The 14,018-nt window shown below is 36.2% G+C and overlaps 1 protein-coding gene across 2 annotated transcripts in view; it reads left to right on the top strand.

Moving 5' to 3' along the window:
* The window catches only part of LOC109056505 (storkhead-box protein 2-like), a 44,261-nt gene that overhangs the window by 18,404 nt on the left and 11,839 nt on the right, over positions 1–14,018 (top strand). The window lies entirely within an intron of this gene.

Raw genomic sequence — 14,018 nt, 5'->3', positions numbered from 1 at the left:
GGTTTCATGGCTACTTTTCTTTATTTTGGTTGTGAGTGTTCTGTTATTGTCCGTAATATTCAGCTGGAGAGCTGGTCAGGCCTGTAGAGGAGCTTAATATTGAAATGGCAAGGTGACACCACCTCAGTTTTCAAAAGTGTATTTTTGATCTGTGTTTGGGTAAAAAAAGTTGCCAGTCCTTTTAGTTTGGTGATTCTACAGATATGTCAAAAGCAATTTATCTGCTTGCATGTTGCATGGTCGTGTGTGTGTGTGTGTGTGTGTCATGAGGTGTGAGCAGCTGGGTGCAAAGTTAGCACAGAGACTGTGAAAAGGAGAAAATCTGTAAGTTCTCTTAGTTTTAAGCATATCAGTGAACTCACAAAATTGGATACTACATCTTCATGTCCTATAACATTTTTGTGAACATGTTTTGTTGTGAAAATTAACTAAGCCTGTCCCACCCTAAAGGTCTTGACTAACTAGGCTTTATCCATCAATTAAAATGAAAAATTCATTTTACTTATGTTGAATTGATATTCAGTTTATTGTACTAAATATATTTTTCAGTTTTTTAACAAATTGCAGTCAACTCTTTCTGCAACATGGCCTGAAGACAAGTAAATTTCCACAAATTGTAGTCGCAGCATCCATCAAATTTAAGAATACATCCCTTTTGCCTAAGCTAGTGACGATCAAACAAATGTTGTCTCTAGGTATTGAGAAATTTAAGGGGTCATATGATGTGATTTCAATTTTTCCTTTCCCTTTGGAGTGTTTCAAGCTCTTGGTGCATAAAGAAGATCTGTAAAGTTGCAAAGACTAAAGTCTCAAATCCAAAGAGATATTCTTTATAAAAGTTGAGTTAGCCATGCCTACCTAAAACGGCTCATTCTAACACGCACACATGTCTACATCACGATGTGGGAAGATTTGCATAACGCTGCCCAAATGTTCACGCAAAGAAAGAAGATGTAACTTTTATTCTTGCTGTAGCTGCCACCTCCAGGTTGTGGAGACGCTGTGTGTTTCGTTGTGAAAGCGAAACTACTTTGTTTGGCCTTCCAAAAGATGACACAACTATAAATCATTGGTTAAGTTGTACAGTATTTACAACACTGTTCCAGAACAGTTCAACCCAAATATTCAGATGTGTGCAGCGCATTTATGGAGGACAAGGACTGTTTCCTGGGAGAGTAGCCTACAATGCTGGTGTCTGTTTCTATAAAGTGGGACAATTCCAACTTTGCAAGGACAGTTTGGCGCTTCTGACTCACAGTCTGGAAGTACGTTTTCATACTTAAAGAATTTGCCACTGATGATTAAAACACAAGTTCTGAGCAGTGTAGAGTAGCGCTTGTTGTTTGTCGTTTCTCTGGTCACAATTGCGGACGTTTTGTTCATTTGACCATTGACGTCAATGGTTTTATGTTTACGCAGCACGATACACAACGCAACACTTTAAAAGACAGTATGTCATTATAATCCATAAGTATTACGCGTTTCAGAAAGGCGGGGCACAGAGGAGCAACAATAATGTAACCCCCCCACCCCATTGAGCATCAGACCTTATTTTGTACCCCATGGAATGTGCCACAAATTTGGCTAGTGTTAACCAGGTGAAGTTTACATTGTCTGTACTCCAAGCCAGATAAAAGTGTCTACACTTGAACTATCACTTTTTTCAAGTCTCACTATTTTATCATGCCAATTTCTTTTTAGCTTTTACAGCTAAGTGTTTTAGAAGTTGATGTTTTTCTATCTGTCCCACTATTCTTTAGAGGAATAGTGAAAATTGTTTTCATTTAAGTATCCCCCCCCCCACTATTAAAGCAAAAAAGGAATCATATGTCAAGTGAGAAACAGTGTGAAAAGACAAACAAGTGAGAAAAGTGCTTGAGAAACAGACCAAAATTTACAGCCCAGGCTCATTGGAAATAGTGCCTGTGGCATTTTGCAATATTGATATTATGTTACTTTTTGCATGTTATACAACACCTTAAAGTGAAATGTCCAGTGAATGGTGATAAAAGTGTGTTAGTTTGATCTGAAACAGATGAATATGTATCTGGCAATGTTTCGTTACACTGGTTATTGTACATATTGAGGTAATTTGCAAATGAAATGTCTGGAGTGGAACTAAAAGGTAAATTCTCTGTTGTGTTAACCGATAGCAATAAGATTAAAAAATATATATATACAAGATAAAATGCACTTTCTGAAGTAACCATACAATTGTAGCTATGCTGTACCAGGTGAGCTACCAAGCAAGTTTACTACATGAGAAAAGCCATGTATGTGGATCTGGATATGTGATGCAAATGTCAAAATGTATTAGTTTACAAATCATGCACTGTGGTAAAAGGGTTTGGAAGTCATAACTTAGTATTGTGCAGGAACACCTCACCAAAATAAGTCATTATTAATTGATAATCTGGAAATGCAAGTCCTTATTTGCTAAAAACCTATCCTCTTCCATAGCTGTTAAATCTCATGCTGCTGCTAACACAGCTACAGCAGCATGTCATATTTAGTATAGATGAAATATATGTATTTGTTCCTTAAATTGTTTCCTTGCTTCCTTTTCAGGAGGGTTTTATTTTACCAACCAGCTTTACTGTTGGGTGTACAGTGGGTGTCAAGATTGTCCTTAAAATGATGCTACCTTTACCTATTAGCACAGGCTAATCGAGATATACAGACCTATCCTTGACTAACCTCAGGGGCCTATGCTATTATAAGTGAAGCCAGCTGTCTGTTGGACCAATACTCATATGCCCCAGTGGAACACAAATGCATTAAAATTAATTATAAATATTATAAATCTATGCCATCAATTTGTAAGTGCTATAAAAGTTTTCTTACATGTAGTTTTTTTAACATTGTTAATTGGGTATGAAGATGCACTACCATTCAATGTGTTTTTGTGGAAATATTTTTTCCAGGATTCTTTGATAAATGGAAACAGCATTTATTTGAAATACACTTTTTTGTAACAATGTAAAAGTCTTAACTGTCACTTTTGATTGAATATGTCCTTGTTGAATAAAAGTATTAATTTCTTAAAAAAATAAAATAAAATCTTACAGACCTCAAAGTTTTTAATGGTAGTGTATATCGTAGTTATTGTATGTGTCTTTGGAACATTTTGCAGAATCCTGTGCTAAAAGCAAAACCAACATCTTCTGGAATTAATTTCTACTAAAAAGAAGATGGTCCCAGTAAGAAGTTTTATCTTTAAAATCAATGTGAATTTTACATTGGTTTTTCGCAACCCATTAAATTTCCAAGGGACAAGATATTCCATGAAAGAATAAGTTTGTGTTTTATCCATTAAGGAATTGATTGGATGGGGAAAAATGGGTGGTACATACCAAATTGAAACACACTGAATACAAGTTTGTAAATCAGTGCCCAAGTAGCTGTATGGATATTGGCTGACGTTGTCCAAAAGACTGCCTGATCTAAGGGATGTCAGCAGAAGAGAAAAAAGTAACTACATTTTGATAAAATATTATAAACCAATAGCATTTTTCCTGTTTTGAATAACTTGTACCTATAAATCAATGTGCATTAAGAAAGTAAATAGTGAGTCAGTTGATTTTATGTTGATTAAGGGTATCATCTTGCTTGCCTGTTTTCCACTGAACTGTTTTGGACTTCATTTTAGTGACACACAGTAACTACACACGCTTGCACGTACGCACCGGCCCAGCTGTGACAGAGTCCCTGATTTAGGCGTGGGAGAGAAACGAGGCCATGCTGGTGCAGTAATAGCCTGGCCTCTGTAGTAATGTGCAAAGAGGAGAAAGAGAGAGATAGAAGAGGCTGTGCTCAAATAAATTGCTGGTCTCCGCCTACAGTCAGCTGATAGATTTGTAGAAATCATCCAGCCACTATGAGAAACTCAGTTAAGCCTTTGGGATGTTTTCCATTAAAAATGAGACACACATATGCATGTGTGAAGATGTCCGTGCTGTGCACAAGTCCTCATATAGTGCCTCTTGCTTTCACCATTCTGATAAACACATACACCTGTTTTAATATCTCATTATTTCCTCACAACACCGATTCGCTCTGTCGTTCTATTTTTTTCTCTCTTTCTCTCTTCTACAAATACTATTACTCGTTGCACCAGGCTAAAAATATCCACCCCAGTTCTGGACATCCCAGATGCTGACATCACTAATGGGACTGTATGCAGGATTTGCATGGAATGATTGAGAAGAGAATGAGAAAGGGAGGGATGAACGAATGGTGAGTGATCAGGCCACAGAAGTAGGAATGCAAGCTTACATACTGCACAAAGTGAAGATTATGCTTTGACCCCCATTTGAAACATCATTCGTTTATAGTCCATCACATATAGCGATATTTCACCTTTCCGTTGTGTAGTAAAGAATGCGGGTCTCCATTTTGCACCAGACATAAAGGTTACTATAAAATCCATACAGTAACATGGAGGGCTGCGCATATAGTATGAATGTATCTTCCTTACCTCTATATTCAGTTAATGAGCTTGTAGTATTGTTGGCTATGAGGTACAACTGTGCTTCTTGTCTTCAGATGGAAGTGGGTCAGCAGAGAGTCTGGGCCTAGTCTGAGGGGACCACCCTGCGCACTCCGCTCTACCCCCTTCCTCTTTTCGGTTATAGCTCGGACCACTATGCTGCTAAGAGTAAGGGTCTAGTGGATTTTAGAAATTAAAAGATTCTTTTACTTATAGTTTGAAGTTTAGTGTAACAGAGCTATGTTTTCCTTTTGCTGTAGATAGATTTGTTGGGTCTTAAGCCAACTTTTTGGTCTTCAAAAATTATGAGATGAGAAAAGGAAACTGTGGTTGAGCGATCTTAAAGGGGACATCGGATGCCCATTTTACACAAGTTGGTATGATTCTTTAGGGTCTTCAAGAAATGTCTGTAACTAGGGATGCATCGATCCGATACTTAGTATCGGTATCGGCTCTGATACTGCCATTTTCTGTCGGATCGGGTATCGGTCAGACGAGACCAAATCCGTTATAGTGCGTATACTATTCTCTGTTATTGTTAAGCCCCACGAAAGGCACAAAACATTATAAAGCACCATAACATTTTCGTGCATTATATTTCAAGTGTTCTGAAGCTGTTCCATAGTTTAATGTGGAGTATAGATGAATGTTTAAGTCAAGTTGATGTAAACTGTTCTCCCTGCTCTATCTGCCTATCATCATCCATTCAGCATTCACTACGTGTCGCGTTCGGTTACGACACTCAAAACGATGAAACTCTCTTCAAGAGCGCACAATAACTGAGATTTAAAACTGTTAAAAGAAAAGGCTTAATAAAATATCTCACAGATATAATACACTATGCAAGAATAGGCCCTTTTTTGTGTAGAGCGTGGCACGCTGTGACTCCGCGCTGCTTTAAGCGCATCATTCTGTGCATGGGATACACATAAGCGCTTTGTGCCACTCTGTTTTGGAGCCATACCCTTTTGTATTATACTTTTGCGCAATGAAAGATTATCAAGTCTTTTTTTGTTCTGTTCTATCTATAATATATTGCTGTTACTGTGCTATGTATTTAAAATAAATGTCTTGTTTTTCATAAATGTATATTACAACAATACAAAGAGCTGTGTAACATTTTACCAGATTTAGTCCTATACTTATTACCTTTATTTGTTCCCCACTAAATAATGTTTTTTCCCTAAATGTTTAGTTTAGTTTAATGTTTTAATAAAATTATTGTTCACCCATGATTTTTTTGCTGCTAAATTATCCACTAGCCTTGTTTATAATAGTATTTTTTTTTTTTGTCATAGATTATGATTATGTATTTTTTCATTTGTTGTTTTTTCATTAAAATGAAGTTTGTGCACTGTTGTACGTGCACAGTACACCCAGACAGTCTGCGGACACTCCTGATGATGAAAAATAAAAAAGAGAAAAGTGCACATACAGCAGCGCATGCGGCAGGTGAATGTTAAGACAGAAAGTCTTAAATGTGTTGCTGGGCATGTGTCGAACTTGTCCATCCACTCTCATCCGCGGTGGAATACTTTGAAAGCTGTGCGGACATGGTGTGCACAAGACTGAGCGGAACATGGAAAAAGTAGTATATCTGGGTCTTTGGTTTGTCCAGTTTCATCAAACTACCCTAGATACAGTGAGTTCCGAAAATCTGAGATCTTATTAGAAATCTAATATATTTAAAGTTTAGCTTAAACTTGTAAATAAACAGTTTTCAGTTTATAAAAACTATAAACTTTTTTTAAACTACTTCTGTCACAACAATTACATGTTTTGTAAATGTGTTATTACTAATAATAGAAAAGTTGTCTATTACTAATAATAGAAAAGTTGTCTATAACTAATAATAGAAAAGTTGTCTATTATTAATAATAGAAAAGTTGTCTATAACTAATAATAGAAAAGTTGTCTATTACTAATAATAGAAAAGTATAGACTATAATATTTTTTTTTTGTATAACACCAACTTTATTTAACTGTTCTGTCTAATACTTTATTAGACAGAACTGTTAAACAGAGACAGTAAACTATTGAAGGGCTCAGGTGCTGGCATTCCCATCGCTGTCAAAATAAAAGCCTGGCATGCCATCAAATGTGCTTCCAACACATTTCCAAAAAAAAAAAAATTTTTAAAAATTGATTCGTTAATGCCGATAATAAAAAAAGGCCAATTTATCAGCCTTGGCAATATATTGATTTACACATAAATTATCACTTGATTGCAGTGCAAAACTTTTTGCAGCCATGTTTTATTCCAGCAAACTCAAACCTAGAATTCAATCAGTAGAGCATGGTGTTAGCGAGTCAAAGTCATGGGTTCAGTTTCCATGGAAAACAAGAACTGATAAAAATGTGTACCTTAAATGTAATATAATTTGCTTTGGATAAAAACATCCGCCAAATGCATAAATGTATTCACTAAAGAGCTCAGAACCACCACTATTGCTTAGTTCTGTCTTTTTATTTCTGTATTTCACTCTCATAAAACAGTTTCTAGAAAAGGGTTTCAATTACAAATCAAGATTATTGGAGAAAGGCACTGAATTACTTGAATTGAGTTATTTATTAACTACACAGTTTGTTTACAGTCACTTCACGTTTCATGATTGATTACTATCCGATTGGGTATACACATGTACACTTGCTCACGTAAATGTGTGTAGATATAAATCCAATCTACTCCTCTTGTGCTATGTAATATTACATAGTTGTTTGATGATGCTAATGTTAGACGCCATATTTTTCTGTTGAATCCTTCCTTTACCCCATATGGCAATTAGTGTTTGAGTTTTGCAGCTGCACAATCCATGTGTGTCCTCCATGACTGCTCACTCATGTGTTGTTATGTTTGGGATGAATGAAGTTTACCTATATGGCCTGACTCAAATATATGCTGGAGGGAATTTACACTTGGTCTTTGCATGATCAGATGCTTTACAATTTCTGTTACTCCATCCCCAGACTCTCTTCAGAGGATGGCCTGCTTTTGGCAAGGGCTACTCTTGCCCTGGCTAAATTTGGAATCCAGTGCCACAGCATCTGCCTCAGAGACACCATCGGAATAATAGGATCATATGTTTTATAAATGTGGCTGTATGACTGTGGATTTTCTATAGAGAGCTCATGACTTTATATATATTTTTGGGTTGTTCAAGGGGGGTGGTTTAAACTATGTTTTGGCACAAGCTAGCCAGACCAGTCAATAGCATAACGTAGGCTGCCATTGATTTCAGCTTATGGTGACCTTGGCTGCTAAACACAGAAGAAAAAAAAAGAAGGAAAAAATTCATATTTTGGTCCAAGATTTCACATCCATATTCACTAGCATGTTTTATTGAAGTTGACACATAAATCCAATGTTCCAGAGGTAAAATGTTTCTTATATAAATTTCATATGGTGGTTATGATGCAAATTTGCAGGATGAAAGTGTGTCAGTGCAGTGGAGTGTAGTGGCCAACAGTCTGTATACACTCATCTGAGGCAGTGCCAGGCTAGGCTAGCTGCAGCAGCGCATTAACACTGCTGGCCTAGCACACACAATGCTTTGCATCTTCAGACTTTATTCATTAGTGTAATGCTGAATGAAAAGTATTCTATCTAGTTTATATAATGTCTAGACCCTCAGCTGGAGTTTAGAAAGCATAAAAGAGAAGCAGAATGTAGAGGGGTAACTCTTAGAAATACCACTACTGCACTAACAACACTGCAAACTACTATTAGTGAATGCTCAGCATTTCTTAAAAGCTGAAATGGAATTTTATTGACACTGATTGTATTTGTATTTTGTTGACAATTCTGTGTAAATTAGCATGTTTTTGGTGTATTATGTGTACAGAACAAAAACATACTTTGCACACATACCTACATACGGAATGACAATATCATGATTTTACAGAGAGTGGGTCAGATATTCTGCTTAGTACACTGTCAAAATTGAATTTTTACAGAAACAAGTAAAACACTATTAATGTTAATGTTTTTTGCAAGTAAAAACTATGAATTTCTATATAAATTTACAGTTAAAAATTGTAAAAGGACATTCCCAGAAGTCCCTACACATCACAAATTATTACATTTTATTAAAGTAATTTTGTTTCTTATCATTTTTGTTATTAGTATTGCATTATTTTAGTGTCTTCTGATACTCTGATGGCATTTTTTGTCCAGTTGTTCAAGTTGATTGGTATATTAACATTATTACATTTGATGAAATACACAGTTGTAAGTTATTACTTATACAGGCATCATTATGCTAACCTGTAATAACTGAAAAATTGTCAGCTGCCTTTTTAAACTTTTTTTTTTTAAATAGTGTACAAGCCTGGAGTTTTGCAAAACTGAATCAATTACTAATTGAGTCCTCAAAATTCACATTTGTTTGTAACTTAACTAGGCCTAGGACATAAGCCTAGAACCTGGTCTAAATTAAAAAAGAGAAAGGCTAGATTGATCATTTTAAAATAAGGTTGAGAATGGCATTGGTTTAACAACCTCAAACGATTTTCCTGTTTTGCTTTTGACTTCCAGCTTAAAGTAGGCCTATATATGTCACATCCCTGATAGCACACATACATCACGGAGACGTCTAATTGACGTCTGCATTTGCATTAAACAGTGCTTGAGTATTTGCTCATCTGCCATTCTTCTATAGGACATTTCCTATCAGATGTCAAATAGACGTTTAGAAAAATGATTTTTATGATTTAGAATGTGTGTAAAACTGACACCTTAGAGACGTCTATCAGATGTTTGTACACATCAGATGCTTTCTAGATTAAGCGATCTTTAACAGACTAAGTATGAATTTAAAGTGATAGGTTATATAGCTATTTAGGAAAATTATGATCAACTTGTGCTTGAGTGAAACCTAAACAGACTCACATGGTAATACATGTTCTAACTGTTCCTCCCCACCCAGAAAGGCGTGTGTAGGATGCCTACTTTTAAAACAGTTATCTTCACCCACCATTTTTAAACAAGCTGTGAATGCTGATGTAACCAAGATGTTTTCATCCTCACTGAGGCCTGCTTTTTACAGGCATTTGTGGTTCACTCTGACGTGGCTACACATAAACAAGGCTTAAGTCTGTCCAACAACCTGTTTTAGTCAGTCTGGTGACCTTAATCCATTACCTACCCATCAGAAAGAGAGAGAGAGTGTGTGGACGTGTGTCTTATGGGTGGAGTTGAACTAGTTTGAAGCTGCTGGGCTGCCATATGGGACGTGATGTAATTCGTGGGCGTTCTGAATGTGTGGGAGAGGGTGAATGTGATACTATATTGATTGATGTATTGTATAGTGATTTCATACATTTCCATACAACTTCCATACAACTTCCATAGTAATTTATTTTTTCTTTCTCCATACTATGGAAGTCAATGGCTGATTGGTTACGGACATTCTTAATAATATCTTCTTTTGTGTTCAACAGAAGAAAGCAATTCATGCAGGTTTAGAACAACTTGAGACTGAGTAAATGATGTCAAAATATTCATTTTGGGTGAACTATCCCTTTAAGTTACACGCTTCCACCCATACAATAGGGCTCCAAGGGTAGTACTGGCCACATTTGGTGTGTACAAGCAAACACTTTTTTTTCTGGTTTGTTGTCATGGAGACGGATCTTTTGTGTCCTCTCTGACAAAAAATGAGGTCACCTCTCGTTCAGTGGGCAGCTGTGAGGATTTAGGTAAAGGCTCTCTCTCTTTCTTGCTTTGCTTCTTTGTACTTTTTTTTTTTTAGAGGTAGAGCTAACAAAGTACAAGATGTACCTGAATTGAGTAACAATCTGATAATCATGGAATTGTGATGAATTATTGCATTGTTTAGATAAACAGAATACATTATATTTTCAATTTGAAGTCATTGTCAGTCGTTGAAAGTTTCATCATGTTTGTAGACTCACTTGTCCACATCTTCTAGGGAAGCTTGAGGTTCTCCAACAAGTTTCCACAGTGTTGGACTATTTAGGAAACCAAGAAGATCCCTTTTTTTTTGTGAGTTTTTTTTTTTGTATGTGTATGTGTGTGTTTTATGTGTATATTTTCTAAATGATCATAAAGAATCAAGTCTTAAAATATACAAGGCCACAAGCATGTGTTTTACATATCAAATAGTTAACAAATCTGTGCCCCACTGAACCTTATTCACTCACTCCCACTCATTGTTTACATCACAGATCACCAAGGAGATTAGTCAGGTGATCATGCCTCCATCTTCTCTCAGTGTTGGTGTAGTACCCCTGAATTGATTGAGCGTATTCAGGTGCCAATTAGACCAGAAAATTAGCCTTAATTTCATACATTGGATCAAATAATACAGTCATTCAGGAAGATCAGATGAAATACTGTTATTCAGATAAGCATTTGTTAAATATTCAAAACATGTTGAATATTCAGGAGAGAGTGACAGCCTTAGACGAACGAAAGTTAGGAGATTCCATTAAAAAAAGAAATATTGCTGAGAAGAAAACATTTTGCTCCTGTCCTTTTCCCTTGGTTTGGTTTAGGACATTTTGGATTCCTGCCTCCATCTAGTGTTGCCTCAGTTAAACTTCTGCTTGAGTTTCATAAGGTTATGATGGTGAATAAATATAAGGTTAAGCTTGTATCTGCTTCTCTTTTTTCCACATTGTTGTAAAGCACACTGGCCTGCATAGTTAATCATAATTAATATCACAATTTATATCATATTTTTATTTGAATATTTTGAACGTGATCATTTTTTAAATATTTTTTTCTTTTTTTTATCACTTTGATTGAAGTGTGGTTTCACAGCACTCACTTATCAATGAATTTAGAGGTTTCATGTATAAAGAGTTATCTTAGTTTAAATACTGTATATAACAATAGATATCCCTTTCTGAGTGTGTACTGTAGTGAACACTGCATAGGGACCCTGGGAACTGGAATGTAGCTTGTATGCCTGTGAAGGGCTCATGCCATACCTTTAAAACACTGAATGACAAAGCATGGAAAATCCATCTATTTCTTTTTAATGTAAAATAATATACTTGATACTGGTCTTTTCCCCAGTCATATCAGTCCACATTACACTAACTATCATAAACAGTTTTGCTTACTGCCTTCTGGTGCGATATTAAAGACCCACAACACATTTCAGACAGTAAAGCCAGCATCTGCACTGTTTTCTATTTTTGCTGATTATTATATTTGCAGCAAGTAACATTGTACTACACTGTTAAACAATTTTAGAACATGTGATACATTGATTGTAAGTTATAACACAGTAAATGATCTCTCATCTCGTTCTCATCTTCACTCTCTCTCTCCCTCTCATGGCCTCTTTCTTCTCTGCTTCCTGTCAAGTGCTTATGCCCAGTGGGATGACGTCACCTCATACAAGCCGGCTTGCACAAAGACTAGAGTGTGTGATGTGACACCATTTGAGTGACCCCCCCCACCCCCTCCCAATTTAACAGACAGAGAGAGAATATTAAACCTCAAGTACTGTAAAGGTTAACTTTGTTTTAATTGTATGCGGTTCCAGAGACCCCACTGTTAATAGTGTATATCAATAATAATAATAGTGCTGTAATTAATAATGGTGCTTTTATTCATGTTTTATTCATTTGTGTTCTCTGGTTGAATCAAGTTTAAATTTAGAATCAGTTTTCATAAGATAAGTCATAAAGTATCATCTTGATACTATGATGTTAGGTATGTTTTATGAGCTGTTTAAACAGCCTGAGTCTCTCAGACCCCAAACAGAACAGAAGGATTAATACTTTTTTTTTTTTTTTCACGGTGCGTACAGTTCTTTGCAGGGCAAGCTGTTTGTTTGTGCTATTCATACTCCTGTTTGTGATCATTGATGTCATAGCTGTCTGTCTCCCATGACTATTGATGATGACCAGGCACAGATGAAATTAGTGAATCTCTGCATTTTCTGCTCTAAAATATAAAGAGAAAAAATGTGGAATGGATTTAAAAAAAATGTTTTAGTACTACACTCTTATTTATAGGTGGAAGAATAATAGCCATACATTTTATATATTTACCGGGGTCTGTAAGATTTTTAAAAATTGTTTTGAAAGAAGTCTCTTATATATTTATCAAAAATACAGTAAAAACAGTAATATTATTAAATATTATTACAATTTAAAATAACTGTTTTCTGTTTGAATGAATTTTATTTTAATGTAATTTATTCCTATGATGACAGCTAAATTTACTTCAGTCATCAGGGTCACAAGATTCTTCAGAAATCATTCTAATATTTTGAATTGGCAATCGAGAAAGTTTTCTTCTTATTTTTTGAAAAAATTTGATGATGAATAAAAAGTTCAAAAGAACACTATTCATTTTAAATAGAAACCTTTTGCAACATTATAAATGTCTTTACTGTCATTTTGATCAATTGAATGCATTATTTTTTTTTTTTGACCCCAAACATTTGAATTGTTTATATTTAAAATTAATATAATCTATTATATACTACTTCATAGAATAAGGTATGGTTTGTGTGTATAAAAAAAGGTGTTATTTACCTAAAGGGCCTTGTGTTTGAGCAGGTTTTGCTTAGTCTTGCAGCCAACATACTCTCTTCAGTTTTTCATTAACAAGATTGAGTGTGAAGCACAAGTGCAGGAATGGAGACAGGAAGAACAGGAAAGGGGGTGCTGGAGAGAGAGAGAGAGAGAGAAATCCTGGCGTAGCACACATCTGAGGAACAAGAGAGAGCAACTGGGATGCGTTGCCATAACAACAAATTCAGCAGGCCACCTACTAGCTTGTGTGTGTGTGAGACGGAGGAGAGGGTAGAGCAAGCAGATGTGTGTGTGTGTGTGTGTGTGTGTGCATATGCCAGTGAGCAGTGCTGGAGGAGAGTAAAAAAAAAGGTGTGCATGAAGCTTGCTTGTGATTGGTCACACCTCTCCTGTCTTTGTGTGGAGTGGAGCATGTTGGGTAAGTGTCCATCGCCAGAGCTGCCTTTTCTGATGGCTGCAGCACAGAAGCAGAGGGAGGGGTCTCTCTGTGCCTCCCTCCATCCTGCTCTCTCTTTCTTTCTCTCCTCTATCCTCCCCCTACTAAAGTAAAAACAATAAAATTCATAATGGAGAGCAACTGAATTTAGCTCTAGCATGCTGATACCTCGCAAAAACAACAACAACAACAAAAAAAAACACTGGGCTACCAGCTTCCCCAGCAGTCACTAATGCTCCTTAAGTCATTTAGAGAGTTACAAGCAGCACGTTGCTGTCTGTACAGACTCTGCATGAACAGTGAGACACACAGGCTGGGATTTGAGTGATGGTCCTTTGCCTGCCTTATACACACACACACACACACACACACACACACACACACACACACACACACACACACACACACACCAGGAGAGCAGCAGCTCCGTGTGGATGATGTCATCCTATCTGCATCCTGCAGTGTTAGCAGCACTGCTTCAGACCCTTTGTTGCCCTTTACGCTATACTTGGACCAGTTTTATGGTTTCTTTTAGCATTTAGAGCTAAGTAGTAAAGCACAGCATAATCTTTGGAG

The sequence above is a fragment of the Cyprinus carpio genome, chromosome A1 (assembly GCF_018340385.1).
Source record: "Cyprinus carpio isolate SPL01 chromosome A1, ASM1834038v1, whole genome shotgun sequence".
NCBI lineage: Eukaryota > Metazoa > Chordata > Actinopteri > Cypriniformes > Cyprinidae > Cyprinus > Cyprinus carpio.
Note: the sequence above shows the minus strand (reverse complement) of the source record. Positions and strands in the feature narration are given on the sequence as shown.